The sequence below is a fragment of the Cervus elaphus genome, chromosome 5, assembly GCF_910594005.1.
Source record: "Cervus elaphus chromosome 5, mCerEla1.1, whole genome shotgun sequence".
In the NCBI taxonomy this organism is placed as follows: Eukaryota; Metazoa; Chordata; class Mammalia; order Artiodactyla; family Cervidae; genus Cervus; species Cervus elaphus.
Genome location: NC_057819.1, coordinates 98,567,617 through 98,591,512, shown reverse-complemented (window position 1 = coordinate 98,591,512; position 23,896 = coordinate 98,567,617). Strand labels below are relative to the sequence as shown.

General features: G+C 44.6%; 1 long non-coding RNA gene across 1 annotated transcript in view; it reads left to right on the top strand.

Moving 5' to 3' along the window:
* The first annotated feature begins 4,224 nt into the window (after positions 1-4,224).
* LOC122693424 overlaps positions 4,225-23,896 on the top strand; it is a 55,553-nt gene continuing 35,881 nt past the window's right edge. Inside the window, exons 1-2 of the long non-coding RNA XR_006340896.1 lie at positions 4,225-4,311; positions 6,587-6,684. This is a non-coding gene — a long non-coding RNA (uncharacterized LOC122693424). The remainder of the gene's footprint in view (positions 4,312-6,586; positions 6,685-23,896) is intronic.

Below are 23,896 nucleotides of genomic sequence, written 5' to 3'. Positions count from 1 at the left end.
CTCTGCTATAATGCATGTCTTTTAAAAAGAAAATTAGGATCTGTCAAGCATCATTACAGCATGAACCCGGCAAAGGGGCAGCCAATGGTTGCGCATCAAGCATCCATCCCCAAGGAGGCAGTCCCCCAAGGGGAGCAATTGTCTAGGGCCAGGTCATCATAGATGATCTGGAGGACAACTCCTAGCCGAGGTGTCCCTTCTGGGGTGTCTCCCCTCCTCCTCGGTCCCTGGCAGGTGTCCCATTTGTGGAGTGGGAAGGATTTGATACAGTTCTCTGGCTTGAGGAGCAAAATCCACTTCTGAAAGTGCTTGGAGTCCCCTGCCTGCCCCACAACTGCGGTACGTGCATACTAAGTTGCCTCAGTCTTGCCCGACTCTTTGCGATCCCATGGACTGTAGCCCACCAAGCTCCTCTATCCACGGGATTTCCCAGGAAAGAATACTGGAAAGCTTAACTATACCCTCCTTAAGGGGATCTTCCTGACCCAGGGATCGAACCCAAGTCTCTTACGTCTCCTGCACTGGCAAGTGGGCTTTTTACCACTGAGCCACTTGGGAAGCCCCCATAGCTGCAGAAACTTGTGCAAATGAGAAAGATGGAAGAGCAGGTGAGGCACCATGATCGGAATGGCTCCTTCTAGTGGTCCCATCTTTTTGTGCCTGGTGACACTGTGGAGTCATCACTCAATCTTTAAGAGGGAAGCCCATTTCAGAGATGAGGAAACTGAGTCTTGGAAAGAGTCCAGCCTGGAACTGGTGAGTCTGACCCCAAAGCTCCATAGGTGGTGGTGCCTGCTTGCTTTCTGTGGGTCTGTGAGATATGGGTGAAGGAAGGCCAGTGATGCAGGGGGATTTGGCTTTTATCTACATCAGATGGAGCCAGCCTAGGATTCCTGTGGGACTGGCCAGTCACTCAGACACAGTTTTGATTTCTCATGGTGCTGGCTGGTTGCTGGCAGGAGCCACTCTTTCCTTTCGATTCAAAGATCCCACTTTTAGGTCTGAATAGATGTGACATAGGACAGTTCTTTAGTGATGGGTAAAAGAGGTCAGATCAGGACTTCCCTGGTGGTCCAGTGGTTAAGACTCCTCCTTCCAATGCAGGGGGTGTGGGTTCGATCCCTGGTCGGGGCACTAAGGTCATACATGTTGTGAGGTGCAGCCAAAAAGAAGAAAAAAGACGGTAGTTTAGATGCTGTGTCCCCATCGGGTCTCCTAACTGGCCAAGAAATCCCATAAAACCCGACGGTGTGGTCCAGCATGGGCCCCGCCCTGCCCTGTGCTTTTCTTCCCTGCCTCCTCCTTCATCTTCATCTCCCCTTCCTTCCCTCCCTCCTCCCCCTCCGCTTTCCCCCAGACAGCCCATACAGCTTCTCACCAGCCAGCACATGGGACTGGGAGAAAAAGAGAGCCAGCCTCACATGTGAGGAATTAAATGCTGAGCTGTGACAATCCTGCCTGCTTCAGAAAGAGAGGTTTTATGTAGTTTTTGGCATTTACAAATCCTTTGTGAAAAGGTCACCCTGTTCTTGGAATCTTTTATTAATGCTGAAGACTGGCCCCGGAAATGTCATGTCTTTTTACCAAGATATTTACTCAAAAAAGTATGACTAAGCATCTGAAATTCTATCAGGAGCTCAACCCGGACCAGGCTGGGGAATCTGCAGGGGACAAGTGGGTCCTGGGCACTCTGGAACAGTGGGGCGGAGTGGGCCCTCCTCCCCACCCCGAGCCCGAGTGAAGGGAAGGAGGGATGAACAGAGGCCACATACCCACACACACTGTCGTCCAAGCTCCTTAGTATCTCCCGAGAGTCAGAGCTGGAAGGGATCTTGATCTGTGTGTACAGTTCAGCACCCTCATCTTACAGGTGTGGAGACCAAGGCCCAGAGAGAAGAAGGCACCTGTAGACCCCCAGGAAGTTGGGGGGGCAAAGTAGAGACTTAAGACCAGGTGTCCTGACTCCTGGGTCAGTCTCTCTTCCTGACACCGAGCTGTTGTCCAGATTCATCCTCATGCTGAGCCTGGAAAGAGGGAAGAAAGTAAGCTTCTCTCTTCGGGTCCGAGGTGCCAGTTCCTGCATCCAGGGGCCAGGGGAATGCAGTGTGGGGGGAGATATGGGCAAGAATGGCCCTACTGTGTGCCCCACTTCCCCTCCCTGTGATGCACAAGGAGAAGTGCATAGACCAGCAGTCCTCACACATCAGCAGGCATCAGAATCACTGAGGGGGCTTATAAAACTGTGGAGGCCTGGCCCCATGCCCCTAGGTTCTGACTCAGTTGGTCTGGGATGGGACCCGACAACCAGTGCTTCTAAGATATTCCTGCTGCTGCTCAGAAGGACATAGCTTGAATCTGTCAACACCTGCCGCCGTTGTCCACCTGGCATCTGCTCACACTATGTCTTTAGCTGCAGCTGTGCCCACCTGCATTTGGTGTGGGTTTGGTCTGAGAGGATGGATGGGAAGTATCAGTAGGAGTTGGGTGGTTGGGTGGAGTGGAATGCTCCAGATCATGGACCAGGCATGCCCATGTGGCCAATTCTCCCACTCCCTTAGATGACAAGGGATACCTCTTCTAGGATGGGGAGAAGGAGCTTTGCTATGTGGTAGTTACCCAAGCATGCCTGCACCAAGGTGCTGCAGTTAATGGAGAGGTACCAGAGCTGAGAGCCTTCTTGATCTGGAGCTTGGTATCAAAGCTCAAGTTCACGTTCTGCCCCACCTTCTTCTGCTGTGTGACCTTGTGGAGTACTTTACCTATGAAGTCCTGGTCTTCTCATCTGTAAAATGGGATTGAGGAAGATGTCTTCTCCACTACCACTGTGATTGTTTTGGTAGGAGGAGGCAATGGATGTGAAATCCACAGGTAAACAGTAGGCTATGTACATACACTTACTAGTTATTATTATCATTTTAACTTTGAAAGTAAATCAGGTTTTAGGTTTCTTTTATTTTTATCCTTGTGTTTAGAAAACTCAGATTAAAAAAAAATTGGATTATATGAGGCAAAGTCCAAACTTCAGCTGTTACGTCAACTTTGTTCATTTGGAATTACTTTATTTTGGAATGCACAGCAAATGAAAATTGTCTATGTTTATGGTGTACAGCATGATTTTAAACATGTTTTCATTTTTTTGCTGTGCTGTATGGCATGTGAGGTCTTAGTTCCCCTACCAGGGATGGACATTGCACCCCCTGTGTTGGAAGCATGGAGTCCTAACCCCTGGGCCACCAGGGAATTTCCTACAATGTGATGTTTTGATACACATATGTATTGTGAAATGTTTACTACAAGCAAATTAACATATCCATCACCTCACAAAGTTACTGTTTTGGGGAGAGGGTAAAAATGATCAAGATTTACTCTCCTAGCAAATGTCAAGGATACAGTACAGTATTGTGAACTACTATACATTAGATCTCCATAACTCACCCATCCTGCATACCTGAAACTTTGTACCCTTTAACCTACATCTTCCCAATTTTCCTGGTCCCTTAGCTCTTGAAGCCACCATTCTACTCTCTGCTTCTAAGAGTTGAACATTTTTACATTTCATATATAAGTGAAATCAGGCAGCATTTGTCTTGCTGTGTCTGGCTTTTTCAGTTAGCGTGGTAGATTTAGCCATGTTGTCACAAATGTCAAGATTTCCTTCTTTTTTAAGGCCAGACAAATATTCTGTTGTATATGTACACCACATTTTCTTTATTCATTTGTCAATGGACACTTAGGTTGTTTCTGAGTCTTGGCTATTATGCATAACACTATTATGCAGTGAACACAGGAGTATGGCTATCTTTCTGAGAGAGTGGTTTGACATCCTTTGGATGTATACCCAGAAGTGGAATTGCTGGATCATATGGAAGTTCTAGTTTTAGTTCTTAGAGGAACCTTCATACTGTTTTCCATAAAGACTGTACTAATTTATATTCCCACCAACAGGACACAAGGGTTTCCTTTTCTCCCCATCCTGGCCAACCTTGATTTCTTTGTTTTTTTTGATAAAAGCCATTCTAGCAAGTGTCACACCAACTTTAGCCAGGTCTCCAGTTAACATGAAAGATGGGGGCTAATTCATTCTTTTAGGTTTTAGAAATGTTGACATTTGCTGGTTTGGGACAGCACAACCCACATTTCCTCTTCAAGGCTGAATGTTAATATTTCTCATGAATGTTTCATAACCCTCAGAGTTGGACTTTGCAAACCTTGCCGAAATACACAAGACAACTCACTGGCACAGAGTTAACTGCATTTTATGGTGTGCCCGCTGTGTCATGGAGCTTCATGAACAAGATTTCATCTTTGAAGGTAGGCAGCCTTATTCCCACTTTGGCGGTGAGGAAACTGAGGCCTACAGATGTTGTCTCTTGACAAAGGCAGTGATTTAGTAAGTGGCAGAGTCCTTACCTTTTGACTGTACCCTTGGTTTCTCATAAGGGCCATGAAAATACGTTGTAAACCGTGCTGCATTGAACAACAGTAAGGGACTGTTATTACATTATCCCACCATCGATTTTTAGTGCTCAGAGTAATTTTCTTGAGCTTTTTATTTTCCTAGTTGAACAAATATCCAGCCACTTGTGCATATCGACAGCAACAGCACTGCCTACGTGGCCCCTGCAGCGTCCTGCAGTGCTGAGAACACATCCTCAGCCCCCAGTGACCACAGGCAAGGCGGGGACAATGAAAAGAAGGCTTTATGAGTCTTCTCCATCTTTTGTCCATCAGCCTATTGCCTGGGAAAATTTCAAGCTTGTTTCCCAACCCCCCCCCCCCGCCCCCCGCCGCAACTCCAAACCACTTTGTTGCACCAGCATAATTTCTTACGATAACATTAACATATCATTGGAGCTCATTACCTTTGGTGTAATAGTTCCCTATTGAACTGTGTCAGACTAATTATGTCAGTTCCTTTTCATTCCAGTTTAGTGCTTCTCCAGAGAGTCTCAGTGCAGCACCGGTAATAATGATTAAACTGCTGTCTGATGCTCCACTGGACGTCCAAACCAAACAGGGGAAATTTCTTGCCAAAGATGGGACTTGCAGTGGCCCTTGTACTTGACGAAATTTGGTGTTTTAAAAGCCATTATCCGGTGGACATTTCCCTAGGACGGTGGAGGGCTGATAGTGTTTCTTGGGGTTTGGGGGGAAAAAGAGCAAATTAGGGAGAGAAACAGCTCAGCCAGCCACATCAGCGGCTGAGAGGCAACCCAGGAGCATTCTGGTCGTCTCTGAGCCCTTAAGTTCTGATCTGGTATATCTGGATCGAAGATTTGCCACTCAGCTGGCAGAGGTGGGTGCGCGGGAAGAGGCCAGGGTAATGAATCAGGACAAGCCAATATCAAATGCTTAAAGCTCTGTTGCTAGTGTCAGACAAAAGAACCCAGGGAAGATGAATGAAAATGAAGTCACTTTCACCTTCCCTGTCGTCTCAGACAGAGCTCTTTGCTCCAGTCTAGATCGAACGTGCTTTTGTCTTTTTGCATAAAGGGCAGGGAGGCTGTCTCCTGCTCCCAAAAGCGTAGAGACAGAGGTTGATGTTCCTCATAGCTTAATGGGATGTCAACCTGTTCTGAGCACCATTCTTTTCTTTTTTTAAAAAATTTTTATTGAAGTATAGCTGATTTATAATATTGTGTTAATTCCTGTTGTATAGCAAAGTGATTCAGATACACACACACATATATATTCTTTTTCATTATGGTTTATTACACAATATCAAATGTAGTTTACCATGAACTCCTGTTCTTGGTAATTCTTAATGATCCTAACAATAATGACTAGATATCAGCTAAGCAATTACTTTGAGCCAGGAATTGGGTTAAGGGCTTCACGTCTCCTGGCTCGTTTAATCCACAAAATAACCTGATGAGGGACCATGGTGCAAGGAGAATAAGTAACTTGCTTAAGGTCACTTGCCAGAACCCCCATAACTGATCCCCAAGCCTGTTCATTCAGTCAACCCCTATGGCTGGGGGTGACTCCAGCCTTGAGCTGTGTCCCTCAGCTGTGTTTGGAGCATCACCGACAGTCTTGGCTTTCTTGGGGCTGAGAGCTCAAGCTCAACTTCAGTTCAGGGTGATCCGTGCTATAACTGGGCAAAGGCCAAGGGCTGTGAGAACACCTTCATTCCCAAGTATTTATTTGAGTGCCTCTATGTGCCATGCTCTGCTGGGTCCTAGGATGCCAGGGTCTGCAAAGCTGCTACAGACCTTGCTTTCACGGAGACGTCAGTCCAGCTGGGAAAATGTAATCTCTACTTGGCATTTATTAAACTCTTCCTATGGGCCAACCAGGGCTTCCCTGGTGGCTCAGAGGTTAAAGCACCTGCCTGCAATCTGGGAGACCCGGGTTCGATCCCTGGGTCAGGAAGATCCCCTGGAGAAGGAAATGGCAATCTACTCCAGTATTCTTGCCTGGAGAATCCCATGGACGGAGGAGCCTGGTAGGTTACCAGTCCATGGCGTCTCAAAGAGTTGGACACAACTGAGCGACTTCATTTTATGGGCCAACCTCTGAGCTAAGTGCTTTTAAATAAGTCAGTGTATTTAATCCTCATAGTAGCCCTCCGTCACTCCTACAGGTGAGAAAATGAAGCCTTGGAGAGTTCTGCAATTGGTTCAAGGTCACTGCTTTGAACCACCACATTCAACCACAGGCAGACCTGACCTATTCTTGGAGGTTAGTATAATGGGGTATATAAAATTTTTCCCTTGAGGTCACCTTATTCTAAGAGGAAGAGGTCTTTGAGACTCTCAAGCCTCCTATGGGACCTGGGGGCCTGATGCCAGCTGGGCACATTATATCCATATGGACTCTGCTGGCAAATTGGCTAAAGTGGGAAGGAAGACACAGAAGCTCTGGTTCAATACCATGAGAGATAGCAGAGAAACCTGTGATGTCTGTCCAGCAAGGCTTTGGCTCAAGGAGGGGCATACATGCCATGCCCTGTCCCAGTGGGCCATGCGCCATGCCACTGCTGCTCAAGAAACACCAGCTGATGCTCATGGACCTTTGGGGATGTAGGTGCAATGGAAAGCTGTCTCTTTTGATCTTGACATTAGCCAGTGAGGTAAGCATCACTATCAATATTTGTGAACGAGGAAACTGAGGCTGGTGAAGTTAGCAACTTGGCCAAAATCAAAGAACCAGTGAGCGGCAGAGGAAGGATTTGGACTTGGGTCTGACTTCAGAGTTCAAACTATGCCCCGCCCCCACCGTGTTGTCTCACAAAGCAAGGCCTTCATACTTAGTGCTGTGTCCCTTCTCCAGCTGTCTTGACCTTTCCATCCTTCAAATCCAAATGCTGCCATGATTACTCATTCATACCTACTCAAGAGAAATGAAAACAGACATTCACAAAAAGACTTGTATGCACTGTTCACAGCAGTATCATTTATAACACCTAAACGTATGGAAATAACCTCAATGTCCATCAAAGGATAAGCAAAATGTGGTATATCCATATGACAGCACTCCATGATGTTCAAAAGAAATAAAGCATGATACATGCTGCAACATGCATGAATCTCAAACATATTTTGCTGAGTGAAAGAAACCACATAGAAACCCCTACATATTGTATGATACCATGTACATGAAATGTTCAGAACAGGCAAATCTATAGAGTTATAAAGTAGATTATGGTTGTCCAGGGTGTAAGTGGGGTGGGGGACATAAGAGTTTCTGATAATTCACACATTGTGTATCTTTGCCGTGATGGCTACAGTCTAAAATGAGGTTTTGGTGATGGCTGCAGAACTTTGTAAATAGTCAGAGAATGGCACCTTCAGAAAGGCAAATTTTTATGGTATGGAAGTTATATCTTCATAAAGTTTAAAAAATTGAAAGAGAAAAATACCTTGAAACTTCTGGACAAGATGAGCCGAAGGGCCCTTCCAGAGCTCACTGACTGAGCTTCCTGGGGCAAACCTCCTCCCTCCTGACTCCCCAGTCAATGCTCTTCCCACAAAGACAGGCTCCAGACCCTGAGCTGACCTGTTTTCTTTTTCTCCCAGGATCGAAGTGAGCTTTTTGCAGAGTTTCAGTCTCTGGAGGGGTAAAGTCCAACTTCTTATTCACCATCAAAGGCACAGAATCTGGGTCAGCAGAAAATGCACATTTTTTTCCGCAAGGAGTGAGGTCAAGGAGCAGGTGTCAGGCTGGCAAATTAAAAAGGAGGTCAGGAGGGGCTGAGACACACCATCTGCCTCTTGGCTTGGGGCTGAGAAGGAGCTTCTGTTCAGAACCTGTGCAGGTCAAACAGGTGAGTACTTACAGAGAACAGGTGAGAGGGCTGAGCCGGGAGCGGGAGCATTTGCAAACCTGGGGCAGTGGAGGTTACTCCGTAGAGGGGGCTGAGGGCAGCCGAGCCCAGATCCGGGCTGGGCCGCTGAGAGTCGGGTGAGGCTGAGCGGAAGCGGGGCAGGGCTGTCAGAAGGCAGAAGAGGGGAGAGCGACTGATTTTGCCTCGGTTGGTTGAGAAAGACTTTTCTCCCCCTAGAAGAAATTACTCCCCTATCATCCACTCCCTGAAAACTTTTAATGGCAGCATAACTTCCAGAAAGTTGCACAACCCATTAGTGTAGAGCTCCATGGAATGCACACAATGCCTGAGCTCGACCTGCCATAACAAAGAACCACAGCCTGGGCGACTTAAACAACAGACATTGATTTCTCTCTGTCTGGAGGCTGGAAATCTGAGCTCAGTGTGCTAGCCTGGTTGGATGCTGGTGATAGCCTCTTCCTGGCTTGCAGATGGCCACCTTCCCACTGTAGGTGTGTTTTTGGCTGTGCTGGGTACTGGTTGTGGTACACGGGCTCTTTGATCTTTGTTGCAGCGTGCAGGATCTTTAGTTGCGGTACTCAAGCTCTTGGCTGTGGTATTTCTGTTGTCTCATCCACTCAGGCCATTGACTTTATTATGGCAGCTGGGGCAAACTGATACAAATTGCATTCTTATGCTCAGTGCTCACCTTATCTTGCTTAATCCCCATACCAACCCTGCGGAGTAGGAGTAATTATGGCCTCCATGTCACAGACACGGGACTGGGGCTTGGAGGTTAATGACTTCTCCCAGGGGTTAACACAGGGGTGTGCCCAAACTTCTTTCCTTTTTCTGAAGATGTTCAGAGAGGCAGGCTTTGCTGTTATACCCATCTTACAGATGGGGAGACTCAAGCTCAGAGATGTGTCCTAAGTTGCTTAACCAGCAAATTGTAGGACCCAGGACTGAAGTAGGAGGCCTCTGGCTTAAGTGCTGTTGATTGCACTGCATCAGTCTGGATAGGTCAGGTTGAGCTGCAGTAATAACAACAAAATCCAGATCTTAGTGGCTTATGGCAACCAAAGTTCTCTTCTTGCTCATCCTGTATGTTCATCGTGGGTGTCTAGCCATGCTGCTTCTGACCCTTCACCCTGAATCCAGGCTGACTGTGGCCCCTCTTTCCAACATTGCTGGAATTCTGGAGGGTCTCACATTGGCAATTAAATGCTCTAACTCCAAAGTGACAAGGGCTTCTCTGGTGGCTCAGCTGGTAAAGAATCTGCCTGCAATGTGGGAAACCTGTGTTCGATCCCTGGGTTGGGAAGATCCTCTGGAGAAGGGAACGACTACCCACTCCAGTATTCTGGCCTGGAGAATTTCATGGACTATATACTCCATGCGGTTGCAAAGAGCCGGATATGACTGAGCAACTTTCACTTTCCAAAGTGACAGTCACTGTTTTGCTCAGACTCATTGGCCAGAATTAGCCATGTAGCCCTAACCAAGGGCAAGGCCAGGGTGTTCATCCTACATGAACCCAGAAGACAGAGAGGGAGACAAGATTATTGAACAGCATGGAATGAATGAGTGAATGAATGCATACGATTAGAATTCCCATCTGAGTTTAGCAGGTGTTGATGGACCTGAGGGGGCTCCCCAGGGAGCTCAGTGGTAAAGAATTTGCCTGCCAAGCAGGAGACCTGAATTTGATCCCTGGGTTGGGAAGATCCTCTGGAGAAGGAAATGGCTACCAGCTCCAATATTCTTGCCTGGGAAATCCCATGGACAAAGGAGTCTAGTGAGCTACAGTCCATGGGGTTGCAAAGAGTCGGACACAGCTCAGCAATAAACAGGAACAGCGGCAGATGGACCTGAGAAAGAATAGATATATACTTGAAACCAGTCGAGCATTAGGGCACTGGGGGCTCTTTGGGTCCTAAGAATAGGTTTAAAAATTGTGAAAATGTACTGGTGTTCTGTCCCCCTGCATCATTTACAGCCCCCCATGCCTGCATGTTCTTTGTTTCACCAAATTTCTTTGCCATTGACTGAGGGCAGTGGACCCATCCTACCCACACAGGCCCCATTCCGGGGGTGATTGATGACTACTGGACACACACAGACGGACACAGAAGGAAATTTCTGCTTCTTCCACGAGTCTCAGGCAGCTGCGGAGACGGCAATTTTTCATGTGAGCGTTAGCTGGGAGTCTTTCTCAGGCTCCCAAGCATAACTAAGCCCAGACAGGCTCTGTGAGATGAAAAGTAAAGCGTTGTTTTTATGATGCCATGAAAATCCTTCTTTTTCCCCCTAAAAGAGAAACTTATTTATTTCTGTGTGTGTATGGGTTTGCAGTAAGTGTGGAAGGATTAAGCCTTTGAAACTGTCGATTTATACCCATGAGCAATGTGAAGTCTTTGTCTCGGGGAGGAGAGAGACTTCCAAATCAAGAAAGAAAAAGTCAGGCCCCTTCACTACTGCACTCAGTGGCTCCTTCGCTAAAGGGTTACTGAGTACCCATTGACCGGGATCTGGTGTCAGGGGATCCGGCTTCAAGGCTGTGCTGGATCGCTTTTTAGCTGTTTGTGCCCTGGACTTAATGTCTCTGAGCCTATTTCCTTCTGTATAAAGTGGGGTTTCACATGAGGACATAAAGATGAAATGTATTCATTCATTCATTCAAGCCAATATTGAGTGACCACTATGGGCTAGTGCTGTTCTAACTGCTGAGGCTTACTCCAGAGTGGAAGGAAAGTAAAGGACCCCTGGGGGCGTGGGGGGCACAGATTTAAGTGCTATGAAGGAAAATCCAGCAGAGTAGGGGGTAAAGCACGTCAGCGTGCAATGGAGTGGGGGTGTATTGGAGAGTCATGAAAGGCTTCTTGGAAGAGGTAACATGTGAGCAACTGATACAAGGGAGAGAACAGAAATGGGATACAGGGGAAATCACCATTGCAGACAATATTTCTGTACCTGTACTAAGTGTCAGGCAGTGTTCCAAGGGCTTTACCTGGATTCTTCATTAATCCTCTCTGTGCCCTGAGAGATATCATCATTGCACCCTATTTACAGAAGGCAAAACTGAGGCACAGAGTTAAGTGATTTGCTTAGGTCCCAGGGTTTGAACCCAGTGACATGGCTCTGGCAGCCACCATCCTAATCACCACACCACACCCCAGCCAGGGAGCCCAGGCTGGGATGAGCATTAATTTGGGACAAAGTGCTTTGCAGATGCAGAAGCAAATGTGAAAAGCCATTGCTAGTATTTTCTTCAGGACGTGAAGCGAAATCTATCAGTACTCCTGGAACCCGTGGTCTGCTGCCCACTTCTGCCAATTTCCTCAAGAACAAGGGGGCATCGGGGAGACCTATGGCCTCAACTCCCTACATGACTCTCATCAGGCTACAGGAAAATGTAATGTGCTGAGGGGTGGGAAAAACTGACAAACAAAAGGGACAACTGCATTTGCTCTTTGTAAAATATATCCACATGCTGAAAATATGGAAAATGGAGAAAAGAGGAAAAGTTATCCACGTCGTCACCATTTCAACACAAGCACTGTTAATATTTTGGAATATTTCCTTTTATCCCTTTTCAAGAAGGTGAGTGTTTTAGTAGTATGCAGCAGAAAATAAAGAACTCAAACATCTTAGAATATGTAGATGATAATATAATGTTATGTAACAGGAAAATATATGATATTGCACTATCTATTTAACTTCTATATTCTCCAAAGTATCAGCTCTCCCAAACAATTCAGGGCAACATTTACAGCCCTGTGGCAGATCACTAGAGACTGGGTTACAGGTTGGACAGTTCACTCTGGGATTATCTGTCAGCATGATGGCCACTTAACTATGCTGTCACCTGTTCCTACGGTCACCAAGCATTTTGATTGTATACCCCTCTTAGGAAAGAACACTTTAGCATCTACTTTCAATATAGGCCTATTTCTTTATAAATTGTACTACTACCAGTCTGCAGATTAAATATTAGTATGATTGTCGCAATTGATCCTTGAGGGGCACCAACCCTTCTCAAAGTAAAAAATTCAAGTATAACGTTCTAGTCAGTCCTCTGCATCTGTGGTTCTGCATTTTTGGTTCAATAGTACTTACTAATGAAATACAAATCTACATATAAGTGGACCCGCGCAGTTCAAACTCATGCTGTTCAAGGGTCAACTGTACTTGAACGTTAGTATAATATTTTAACATAGTTTAATTTCTTATTTTTATATGAAAGTACAATGTTCTAATATTGTCTTCCCACATTATTTCTTGGGCTGCTCACATCCCTTGATTTAATCCCTGCTCTTCAAATCCAGAGAGTTTTGTAGACAGTCATGGGGTATCCTGTTGCAGGGCAAAAAGATGCTATTATACTTAAGGCTAAAGCCTGAGCCCTGAGAACTCGGGGATTCTGTGTTGGGGTCAATTTTCTTCAAGTCTGAAAGGACAGGGTGACCCCAGCTGACCAGCCAAATCCCCGTAGTAACTGGGATTTGGCTTCAACCTCCCTAGCCCGAGTCTTCTTTTCAAATATAATGGGGCCACAGACTACCATGTAGAGAGTGAATGAGGGCTTTGCTATGCTGGCTGGGAGGGAGCCAGGGTTCCCCTCATGTGCGTAGCTCCCCAGGGTCTCCTCTGTACGTGAGAATATTTGTAAAGTCCTTTACAGATGACAAAGCCCCTGTACAGCCATTATCTGATTTGATTATCACAACACTGACCCTTTTATTTTTTTATTTTTTCTTTTTGAATCAGCCATGGATTTACATGTATTCCCAATCCCGATCCCCCCTCCCACCTCCCTCTCCACCCGATTCCTCTGGGTCTTCCCAGTGCACCAGGCCGGAGCACTTGTCTCATGCATCCCACCTGGGCTGGTGATCTGTTTCACCATAGATAGTATACATGCTGTTCTTTTGAAATATCCCACCCTCACCTTCTCCCACAGAGTTCAAAAGTCTGTTCTGTATTTCTGTGTCTCTTTTTCTGTTTTGCATATAGGGTTATCGTTATCACCTTTCTAAATTCCATATATATGTGTTAGTATGCTGTAATGTTCTTTATCTTTCTGGCTTACTTCACTCTGTATAATGGGCTCCAGCTTCATCCATCTCATTAGAACTGGTTCAAATGAATTCTTTTTAATGGCTGAGTAATATTCCATGGTATATATGTACCACAGCTTCCTTATCCATTCATCTGCTGATGGGCATCTAGGTTGCTTCCATGTCCTGGCTATTATAAACAGTGCTGCTATGAACATTGGGGTGCACGTGTCTCTTTCAGATCTGGTTTCCTCAGTGTGTATGCCCAGAAGTGGGATTGCTGGGTCATATGGCAGTTCTATTTCCAGTTTTTTAAGAGATCTCCACACTGTTTTCCATAGCGGCTGTACTAGTTTGCATTCCCACCAACAGTGTAAGAGGGTTCCCTTTTCTCCACACCCTCTCCAGCATTTATTGTTTGTAGACTTTTGGATAGCAGCCATCCTGACTGGCGTGTAATGGTACCTCATTGTGGTTTTGATTTGCATTTCTCTAATAATGAGTGATGTTGAGCATCTTTTCACGTGTTTGTTAGCCATCTGTATGTCTTCTTTGGAGAAATGTCTGTTTAGTTCTTTGGCCCATTTTTTGATTGGGTCATTTATTTTTCTGGAATTGAGCTGCAGGAGTTGCTTGTATATTTTTGAGATTAATCCTTTGTCTGTTGCTTCATTTGCTATTATTTTCTCCCAATCTGAGGGCTGTCTTTTCACCTTGCTTATAGTTTCCTTTGTAGTGCAAAAGCTTTTAAGTTTCATTAGGTCCCATTTGTTTAGTTTTGCTTTTATTTCCAATATTCTGGGAGGTGGGTCATAGAGGATCTTGCTGTGATTTATGTCGGAGAGTGTTTTGCCTATGTTCTCCTCTAGGAGTTTTATAGTTTCTGGTCTTACATTTAGATCTTTAATCCATTTTGAGTTTATTTTTGTGTATGGTGTTAGAAAGTGTTCTAGTTTCATTCTTTTACAAGTGGTTGACCAGTTTTCCCAGCACCACTTGTTAAAGAGGTTGTCTTTTTTCCATTGTATATCCTTGCCTCCTTTGTCAAAGATAAGGTGTCCATAGGTTCGTGGATTTATCTCTGGGCTTTCTATTCTGTTCCATTGATCTATATTTCTGTCTTTGTGCCAGTACCATACTGTCTTGATGACTGTGGCTTTGTAGTAGAGTCTGAAGTCAGGCAGGTTGATTCCTCCAGTTCCATTCTTCTTTCTCAAGATTATTTTGGCTATTCGAGGTTTTTTGTATTTCCATACAAATTGTGAAATTCTTTGGTCTAGTTCTGTGAAAAATACCATTGGTAGCTTGATAGGGATTGCATTGAATCTATAGACTGCTTTGGGTAGAATAGCCATTTTGACAATATTGATTCTTCCAATCCATGAACACGGTATGTTTCTCCATCTGTTTGTGTCCTCTTTGATTTCTTTCATCAGTGTTTTATAGTTTTCTATGTATAGGTCCTTTGTTTCTTTAGGTAGATATACTCCTAAGTATTTTATTCTTTTTGTTGCAATGGTGAATGGTATTGTTTCCTTAATTTCTCTTTCTGTTTTTTCATTGTTAGTATATAGGAATGCAAGGGATTTCTGTGTGTTAATTTTATATCCTGCAACTTTACTATATTCGTTGATTAGCTCTAGTAATTTTCTGGTAGAGTCTTTAGGGTTTTCTATATAGAGGATCATGTCATCTGCAAACAGTGAGAGTTTTACTTCTTCTTTTCCTATCTGGATTCCTTTTACTTCTTTTTCTGCTCTGATTGCTGTGGCCAGAACTTCCAACACTATGTTGAATAGTAGTGGTGAGAGTGGGCACCCTTGTCTTGTTCCTGATTTCAGGGGAAATGCCTTCAATTTTTCACCATTGAGGGTGATGCTTGCTGTGGGTTTGTCATATATAGCTTTTATTATGTTGAGGTATGTTCCTTCTATTCCTGCTTTTTGGAGAGTTTTAATCATAAATGAGTGTTGAATTTTGTCAAAGGCTTTCTCTGCATCTATTGAGATAATCATATGGTTTTTATCTTTCAATTTGTTAATGTGGTGTATTACATTGATTGATTTGCGGATATTAAAGAATCCTTGCATTCCTGGGATAAAGCCCACTTGGTCATGGTGTATGATTTTTTTAATATGTTGTTGGATTCTGTTTGCTAGAATTTTGTTAAGGATTTTTGCATCTATGTTCATCAGTGATATTGGCCTGTAGTTTTCTTTTTTTGTGGCATCTTTGTCTGGTTTTGGAATTAGGGTGATGGTGGCCTCATAGAATGAGTTTGGAAGCTTACCTTCATCTGCAATTTTCTGGAAGAGTTTGAGTAAGATAGGTGTTAGCTCCTCTCTAAATTTTTGGTAGAATTCAGCTGTGAAGCCATCTGGTCCTGGGCTTTTGTTTGCTGGAAGATTTTTGATGACAGTTTTGATTTCCTTGCTTGTGATGGGTCTGTTAAGATCTTCTATTTCTTCCTGGTTCAGTTTTGGAAAGTTATACTTTTCTAAGAATTTGTCCATTTCATCCAAGTTGTCCATTTTATTGGCATAGAGCTGCTGGTAGTAGTCTCTTATGATCCTTTGTATTTCAGTGTTGTCTGTTGTGATCTCTCCATTTTCATTTCTAATTTTGTTAATTTGGTTTTTCTCTCTTTGCTTCTTAATGAGTCTTGCTAATGGTTTGTCAATTTTGTTTATTTTTTCAAAAAACCAGCTTTTAGCTTTGTTGATTTTTGCTATGGTCTCTTTAGTTTCTTTTGCATTTATTTCTGCCCTGATTTTTAAGATTTCTTTCCTTCTGCTAACTCTGGGGTTCTTCATTTCTTCCTTCTCTAATTGCTTTAGGTGTAGAGTTAGGTTATTTATTTGGTTTTTTTCTTGTTTCTTGATGTAAGCCTGTAATGCTATGAACCTTCCCCTTAGCACTGCTTTTACAGTGTCCCATAGGTTTTGGGTTGTTGTGTTTTCATTTTCATTCATTTCTATACATATTTTGATTTCTTTTTTGATTTCTTCTATGATTTGTTGGTTATTCAGAAACGTGTTATTTAGCCTCCATATGTTTGAAGTTTTAACAATTTTTTTCCTGTAATTGAGATCTAATCTTACTGCACTGTGGTCAGAAAAGATGACTGGAATGATTTCAATTTTTTTGAATTTTCCAAGACCAGATTTATGGCCCAGGATGTGATCTATTCTGGAGAAGGTTCCGTGTGCACTTGAGAAAAAGGTGAAGTGCCTGTCCCCACAGCGCAAGGCCCTCCCTGCCCCGCAGAGCGACGGAACTAGCTACCTGAGTAAGAGTCCACCTCCGCCCGCCTGTGTCAGGGCAGAAATGAGGCTCTGAAGAGACCGGCAAACAGAAGCCAAATAAACAAAGGGAACCGCTTCAGAAGGGACTGGTGCAACAGATTAAAATCCCTCTAGGAAACGCTGACTACACCGGAGGGGCCTGTAGATATCGAGAAGCGTAAGCTGGAACGAGGAGCTATCTGAAACTGAGCCGAACCCACACTGACCGCAACAGCTCCAGAGAAACTCCTAGATATAATTTTACTTTTTTCTCTTTTTTTTTTTTTTTTTTTTAATTTTTTAAAATTTTTAAATTTTTTTCTTTTTTCTTTCTTCTCTTTTATTTTCCTTTAAAATCCCCTATTACTCCCCCATTACTCCTTAACTTTCATTTCCACAGACTTTTACGATTTTTTAATTAGGGGGAAAAAAAAATTTTTTTTTTCTTTTTTCTTTTTTTTTTTCTTTTTCTTTCTTTTTTTTTCTTTTTTTTCTTTCCTTTTTCTCTTCTATTTTCTATTTTTCTTTTTCTCTTATTTCTTTTAAAGTCCTCTAGTACTCCTCTACTACTCCTTAATTTTCATTTTCAATACACTATAACCTTACAAAAAAAAAAAAAAAAGAAGAGAAGCCCTATTTTTAAACCGAAGATTATTCTCTCCCAATCTTGACTCTCTGTTTTCTACCTCAGAACACCTCTATTTCCTCCTTTCCCCTTCTCTTCCCAATCCAATTCTGTGAATCCTTGTAGGTGACTGGGCTACGGAGAACACTCTGGGAACAGACAGCTGCGTAGATCTGTCTCTCTCCTCTTGAGTCCCCCTTTTTCTCCTCCTGTTCATCTCTATCTCCCTCCTCCCTCTCCTCTTCTTCATGTAACTCTGTGAACCTCTCTGGATGTCCCTAACGGGGGAGAATCTTTTAGCCATTAACCTAGAAGTTTTCTTATCAGGGCTGTATAGTTGGAGAAGTCCTGAGACTACAGGAAGAATAAAACTGAAATCCAGAGGCAGGAGACTTAAGCCCAAAACCTGAGAACACCAGAAAACTCCTGACTACATGGAACTTTAAGTAATAAGTGACCGTCCAAAAGCCTCCATACCTACACTGAAACCAACCACCACCCAAGAGCCAATAAGTTTTAGAGCAAGACATACCACGCAAATTCTCCAGCAACGCAGGAACATAGCCCTGAACATCAACATACAGGCTGCCCAAGGACACACCTAACACATAGACCCATCTCAAAACTCATTACTGGGCACTCCATTGCTCTCCAAAGAGAAGAAATCAAGTTCCACGCACCAGAACACTGACACAAGCTCCCCTAACCAGGAAATCTTGACAAGCCAATCGTCTAACCCCACCCACTGGGTTAATCCTCCACAATAAAAAGGAACCACAGACCTCCAGAATACAGAAAGCCCACTCCAGATACAGCAATCTAAACAAGATGAAAAGGCAAAGAAATACCCAACAGGTAAAGGAACTTGAAAAATGCCCACCAAGTCAAACAAAAGAGGAGGAGATAGGGAATCTACCTGAAAAAGAATTTAGAATAATGATAATAAAAATGATCCAAAATCTTGAAAACAAAATGGAGTTACAGATAAATAGCCTGGAAACAAAGATTGAAAAGATTCAAGAACTGTTTAATAAAGACCTAGAAGAAATAAAAAAGAGTCAATTAAAAATGAATAATGCAATGAATGAGATCAAAAACACTTTGGAGGGAACCAAGAGTAGAATAACGGAGGCAGAAGATAGGATAAGTGAGGTAGAAGATAAAATGGTGGAAATAAATGAAGCAGAGAGGAAAAAAGAAAAAAGGATCAAAAGAAATGAGGACAACCTCAGGGACCTCTGGGACACTGTGAAACGCCCCAACATTCGAATCATAGGAGTTCCAGAAGAAGAAGACAAAAAGAAAGGCCATGAGAAAATACTCGAGGAGATAATAGCTGAAAACTTCCCTAAAATGGGGAAGGAAATAGCCACCCAAATCCAAGAAACCCAGAGAGTCCCAAACAGGATAAACCCAAGGCGAAACACCCCAAGACACATATTAATCAAATTAACAAAGATCAAACACAAAGAACAAATATTAAAAGCAGCAAGGGAAAAACAACAAATAACACATAAAGAGATTCCCATAAGGATAACAGCTGATCTATCAATAGAAACCCTCCAGGCCAGAAGGGAATGGCAGGACGTCCTGAAAGTAATGAAAGAGAATAACCTACAACCTAGATTACTGTACCCAGCAAGGATCTCATTCAGATATGAAGGAGAATTCAAAAGCTTTACAGATAAGCAAAAGCTGAGAGAATTCAGCACCACCAAACCAGCTCTTCAACAAATGCTAAAGGATCTTCTCTAGACAGGAAATACAGAAAGGTTGTATAAACGTGAACCCAAAACAACAAAGTAAATGGCAACGGGACCACACCTATCAATAATTACCCTAAATGTAAATGGGTTGAATGCCCCAACCAAAAGACAAAGATTGGCTGAATGGATACAAAAACAAGACCCCTATATATGCTGTCTACAAGAGACCCAGCTCAAAACAAGAGACACATACAGACTAAAAGTGAAGGGCTGGAAAAAAATATTTCATGCAAACGGAGACCAAAAGAAAGCAGGAGTCGCAATACTCATATCAGATAAAATAGACTTTCAAATAAAGGATGTGAAAAGAGACAAAGAAGGACACTACATAATGATCAAAGGATCAATCAAAGAAGAAGATATAACAATTATAAATATATATGCACCCAACATAGGAGCACCGCAATATGTACGGCAAACGCTAACAAGTATGAAAGAGGAAATTAATAGTAACACAATAATAGTGGGAGACTTTAATACCCCACTCACAACTATGGATAGATCAACTAAACAGAAAATTAACAAGGAAACACAAACCTTAAATGACACAATGGACCAGCTAGACCTAATTGATATCTATAGGACATTTCACCCCAAAACAATCAACACTGACCCTTTTAGAGTGAGAACGAGAGTGGGAAAAAAATGAGAGAGAGAAAAATGTAGGAGTGAGTTAAGCTGAAATGCTGAGACTGGTTATTCTTATTTTTATTTTATCTGTTTTTGTTTTTATTAAAAGCCTGGGTCTTTTGGACACAGATATCTCTGTGTCCAGCCAGCAGTCAGGTGGGAGAAGCAGGCCTCTTCATGATCAGACTAGAGACAGCCATGGACTCAGTTTCCAGCAGTGACAACTGGCCCCAGGGGAGCTTGCTGTCCTGACCTTGAACAATGCAGAGGTGCATATCTGAGGTCTGGGTCTTGGCCAAGAGTCGGGGGTGAGGGGCCTTGCCTGGCCTCAGCCAGTTTAGCTATGATTAGCTATAGCCATGGGGAGCTGACCTTGCCTTCTTCTCAGAGGTTATCGAATAATCACTTTCTGAGGCAGGTGTTAATTTTATGCCCATTTTACAGATGAGAAAACTGAGTCTCGGAGAAGTTCACACCTGTTCATAAGCATCATAATCTGGTCTGCTTGACCTCAAAGTTTAACGCCTACACTCTACTCTGTGAAAAAGATTCGTAGAGAAGCACAGCTTACAGGAAAGGATTATGTAAAGTGACTCATTTGCCATCAATCAGACCAAAACAGCAAGAGAAAGAAATACATTTAAAAGCTCTCCAAAATTTGTCATTTGCTTGGGTTTATCCTGATTTACACAGGAATTGAAACAAAGCTTAAAAGATTGTATCCCCCAAAGGGGAAACCATAGTTTGATTATCCAGGGATCCCCCAGAAGCCAAGGACTGTTGTTCCAGGGGAGAAATTTTCAGACTCCCAAATGTGTGTGTGTGGGTGTCATAGCTGAGGAGGTGAAGGGGAGAGAGAGGCAGAGCAGGAGGAGAGAGGGTGGGACCCCCACGTGATCTCCCTGAGGGGCCGACCCCAGACTCCCCCTATCCGTCTCCTCCCAGGCTGCCCAGGGGCCTAGCTAAGTGTTTTAACTGTCGACTCTGAAAAAGGCCATTTCCCGCCAAGACTATAAAATGGAAAAATGGAGAGGCCGTACGCACGGCAAAGAATCAAATGTGCAGAGCCTTCCACGGAATTTATAAATCAGTTACCAGGAGCATTAAAACGCCTCTTGCCGCACTTAATCTCCGGCTTCCTTTCTTCTCTTCTTCCAAATACCAAACACATCGTTCTTTTTTACTGGCTCTGGTGGACTCTTCAATGAAGTCTGTTCCTATTTCAGAATAAATATATGTGTATTCTCTTCTCTGACTCTGCTTGACTGCAAAACAAACAATGATGCATGCTTAGGCCGATTCTCCAGATGAATAGGAGAGCAAGCGGTCTTGCTTGTCTTGGTCTGGGCGCTTTCTGGGAGCAGGAAGCACGGCTGAGCTGAGTGCAGTGCCGCCGGCAGCACCCACATAACTTAGGACACGTAGTCTGGATGGAGTCAAGGCTGGTCTAGTAAAAGACAGGTGCACCGAACTGTACCCCAAGGTGTCCCTTAACAGCTGTATCACTGCAGGGCTCACAGAGGCCCTCCCTGGGCCAGGCACTCTCCTAAGCCCATTACATTTATTGACTCAGTTTAATCTTCACAATAACCCCAGTCCTGTTATGATTCCCATTTATGGAAAAAGAAATGGAGGCACAGAGAAACTAGCTTTCCCAATATTAAAAAATATAATTTTGTTTATTTATGGTCAAGCTGGTTCTTTGTTGCTGCTCATGGGCTTTTCCCAGCTGGGACGAGCGAGGGCTACTCTCTAGCTGTGATGCTTGGTCTTTTCATGGCAGTGGCGTCTCCGGTTGTGGAGAATGGGCTCTAGGGCACACGGGCTTCAGTAGTTGCAGCTCTCCGGCTCTAGAGCACAGGTTCCATAGTTGTGGTGCATGGGCCCAGCTGTTCCGTGGCAAGTGGATCTGCCTGGACCAGGGATCGAAACTGTGCCTCCTGCGTGGCCGGCGGACTCTCCACCACTGAGCCACCAGGAAAGCCCGAGCTTTCCCAGTTTTCTGCAACCAGTAGTTGGTGGTGCTGGGATGTGAATCCAGGCAGCCTGATCCAGCAACAGGGCTCATAAATGCCACCCACATTCTCTGCAGGAGAATTTCCCCCCTTACCATAGTTCAGGGAGTCTTCTGGAATGCTGTTTGGAATGAGAGGACAGAGCTGTGCAAACTACCAGTCTGCTTATTCCCAGGATGTCTGTCTGCTGGGCTGGTGCGCTATGGGCTGTTCCCATAACAGAGGAATCACCACCCTTTAAAACACCTTGATCAAGTCAATACTTTGAAGCTCTGATACTTTGGCCACCTGACGCGAAGAACTGACTCATTGGAAAAGCCCCCGATGTTGGGAAAGATTGAAGGCAGGAGGAGAAGAGGACGACAGAGGATGAGATGGCTGGATGGAATCACCAACTTGGGGCACATGAGTTTGAGCAAGCTCCAGGAGTTGGTGATGGACAGGGAAGCCTGGTGTGCTGCAAGTCCATGGGGTCGCAAAGAGTCAGACATGACTGAGTGACTGAACTGAACTGATCAAGTCATAGATGAGTCTTCTGCCAGGTGGAGGGCAGTTCAAGCATCGTCAGCTGAAGCAGGCCCACCCCAAGCCCCATAGTCCCTGGAAGGCTGCCCTGGGGAGAAGCCTGGGTCTGGGGATCCAGAGGAGAGAGTCTTCCTCCTGAGGCTTTGAGAAAGCTCGGCTGGGAAAAGAGGAGGTGAGGTGGTTTGAACAAAGAGCCTGGGCTGAGGGTACATCTTTAATATGCCTGTGACACATGTGGGGTGATGAAGAGCGGCTTCAGAACCTGGCTACCTGGCAATACCCCAGCTCATGAATGCTGCATCTCTTCCTGAATGTCAGATTGTCTTCCTTGGAAGGCCCACTGCATCTTCTGGTGAACACTGTGTGGGGTCCTTGCCAGACATCCAGACACTGCTGGACTTGGCCACTCACCTTACACACAAGGTCTCTCTCTCCTGTTCCTTCCTGAAATTGGTCCAAGTGGGGCTCTTGATGGCTCCCTTATGGTCCATGCCCACGCACACACCCTCACCCTCACCCACACACCCACCCCAGTGTGTCCAGAGGATCTAGGGGGTAGTCTTGGTCTGGCACCCCCAGTGGGGTTGCTTGACTTCTCTGAGCTTGGTTGAAGTTGGTACCTGGGATCCCCTTAACTCCTAAAGGCAGGGCTGTGAGACCCAGGGTGGCTGTCACCAGGAGCTGGCAGGAACAATTCTGTGTGAGGGGTGTTTGGGTGCTCCATCAGGAGCCCTCGTGACCTCACCTGTAGGGCCTCTTCCTGCCTTGAAATCCCACAGTCCTTAGTGAGAATCTAAGGGGGGATGTAGATTAAAGATGGCAGGTTATTGAGGTGGATGATGACCTGTAACTAAACAGCTGAATTGTAAGGAAAAAAAGGAAAAGAGTCAAGCCTGGAAGCCAGGGTGGTTTCACGGGAAACAAATCACACTGAAGAATTTCCCTGGGAGAATCAGCAGCCCATTCTAGTGTGAAAACATGGAAAATGATCTCACAGTTGGACAACACTTCACAGTTGGGTGGCACCTCCCTTGACTTTGATTTCTCCCCTGCCCCTCTCATAAGAGTCCTGGGAAGTAAGTCTGGGAATCTAACACCTTCAGTTTACAGATGAGAACACTAAGAGAGGAGATGGGATTGGCCCAGACTCGCTCGGCCCAGGGACAAGGTGTAGACTGCAACTCAGCGTTTCCATCTCTGCTTCAGGGCCCTTTCTGCGGTGTGCATCAGGTCTCTTGATTTTAGCAAGATATGCAAAAATTTGCACAATCTCCTGGAGGGCCAATTAGAGAAGTGTCACCAGGGTGATGGCAAGCGTGGTGACTTGAACATCAAGCCCCTTAGCTCTTTAACAACTGAATGTGGGATTCTCTGGAGCACCCCAACACAGCGGTCCTTCCATGGCAAGTGTGCTAGAACCCCAGTCGGCTCCGTTGCCTTGCTCCTGCTCCCAGGTGGAGTTCCAAGTCTTAGATCGTACTTCTCAGCCTGGGGCCTGGTGCTGCATTCCAGATTAGGACAATTTTCTTTCTCACCAACACACAAATCCCTCATCGGGGTGCCCAGTTATTTTCGAGTCCTCTGTGCGCAATCTTATCCCTCATTTCCAGGAACTGCATTGGCACCCGAGGCTCTTGCAAGTAGCAATTTACTAGAACAAAACCAAATCCCTAGTCAGATTCAAAAAGCAATGAAATAAATAGAATTGCATTTTTCATTCGA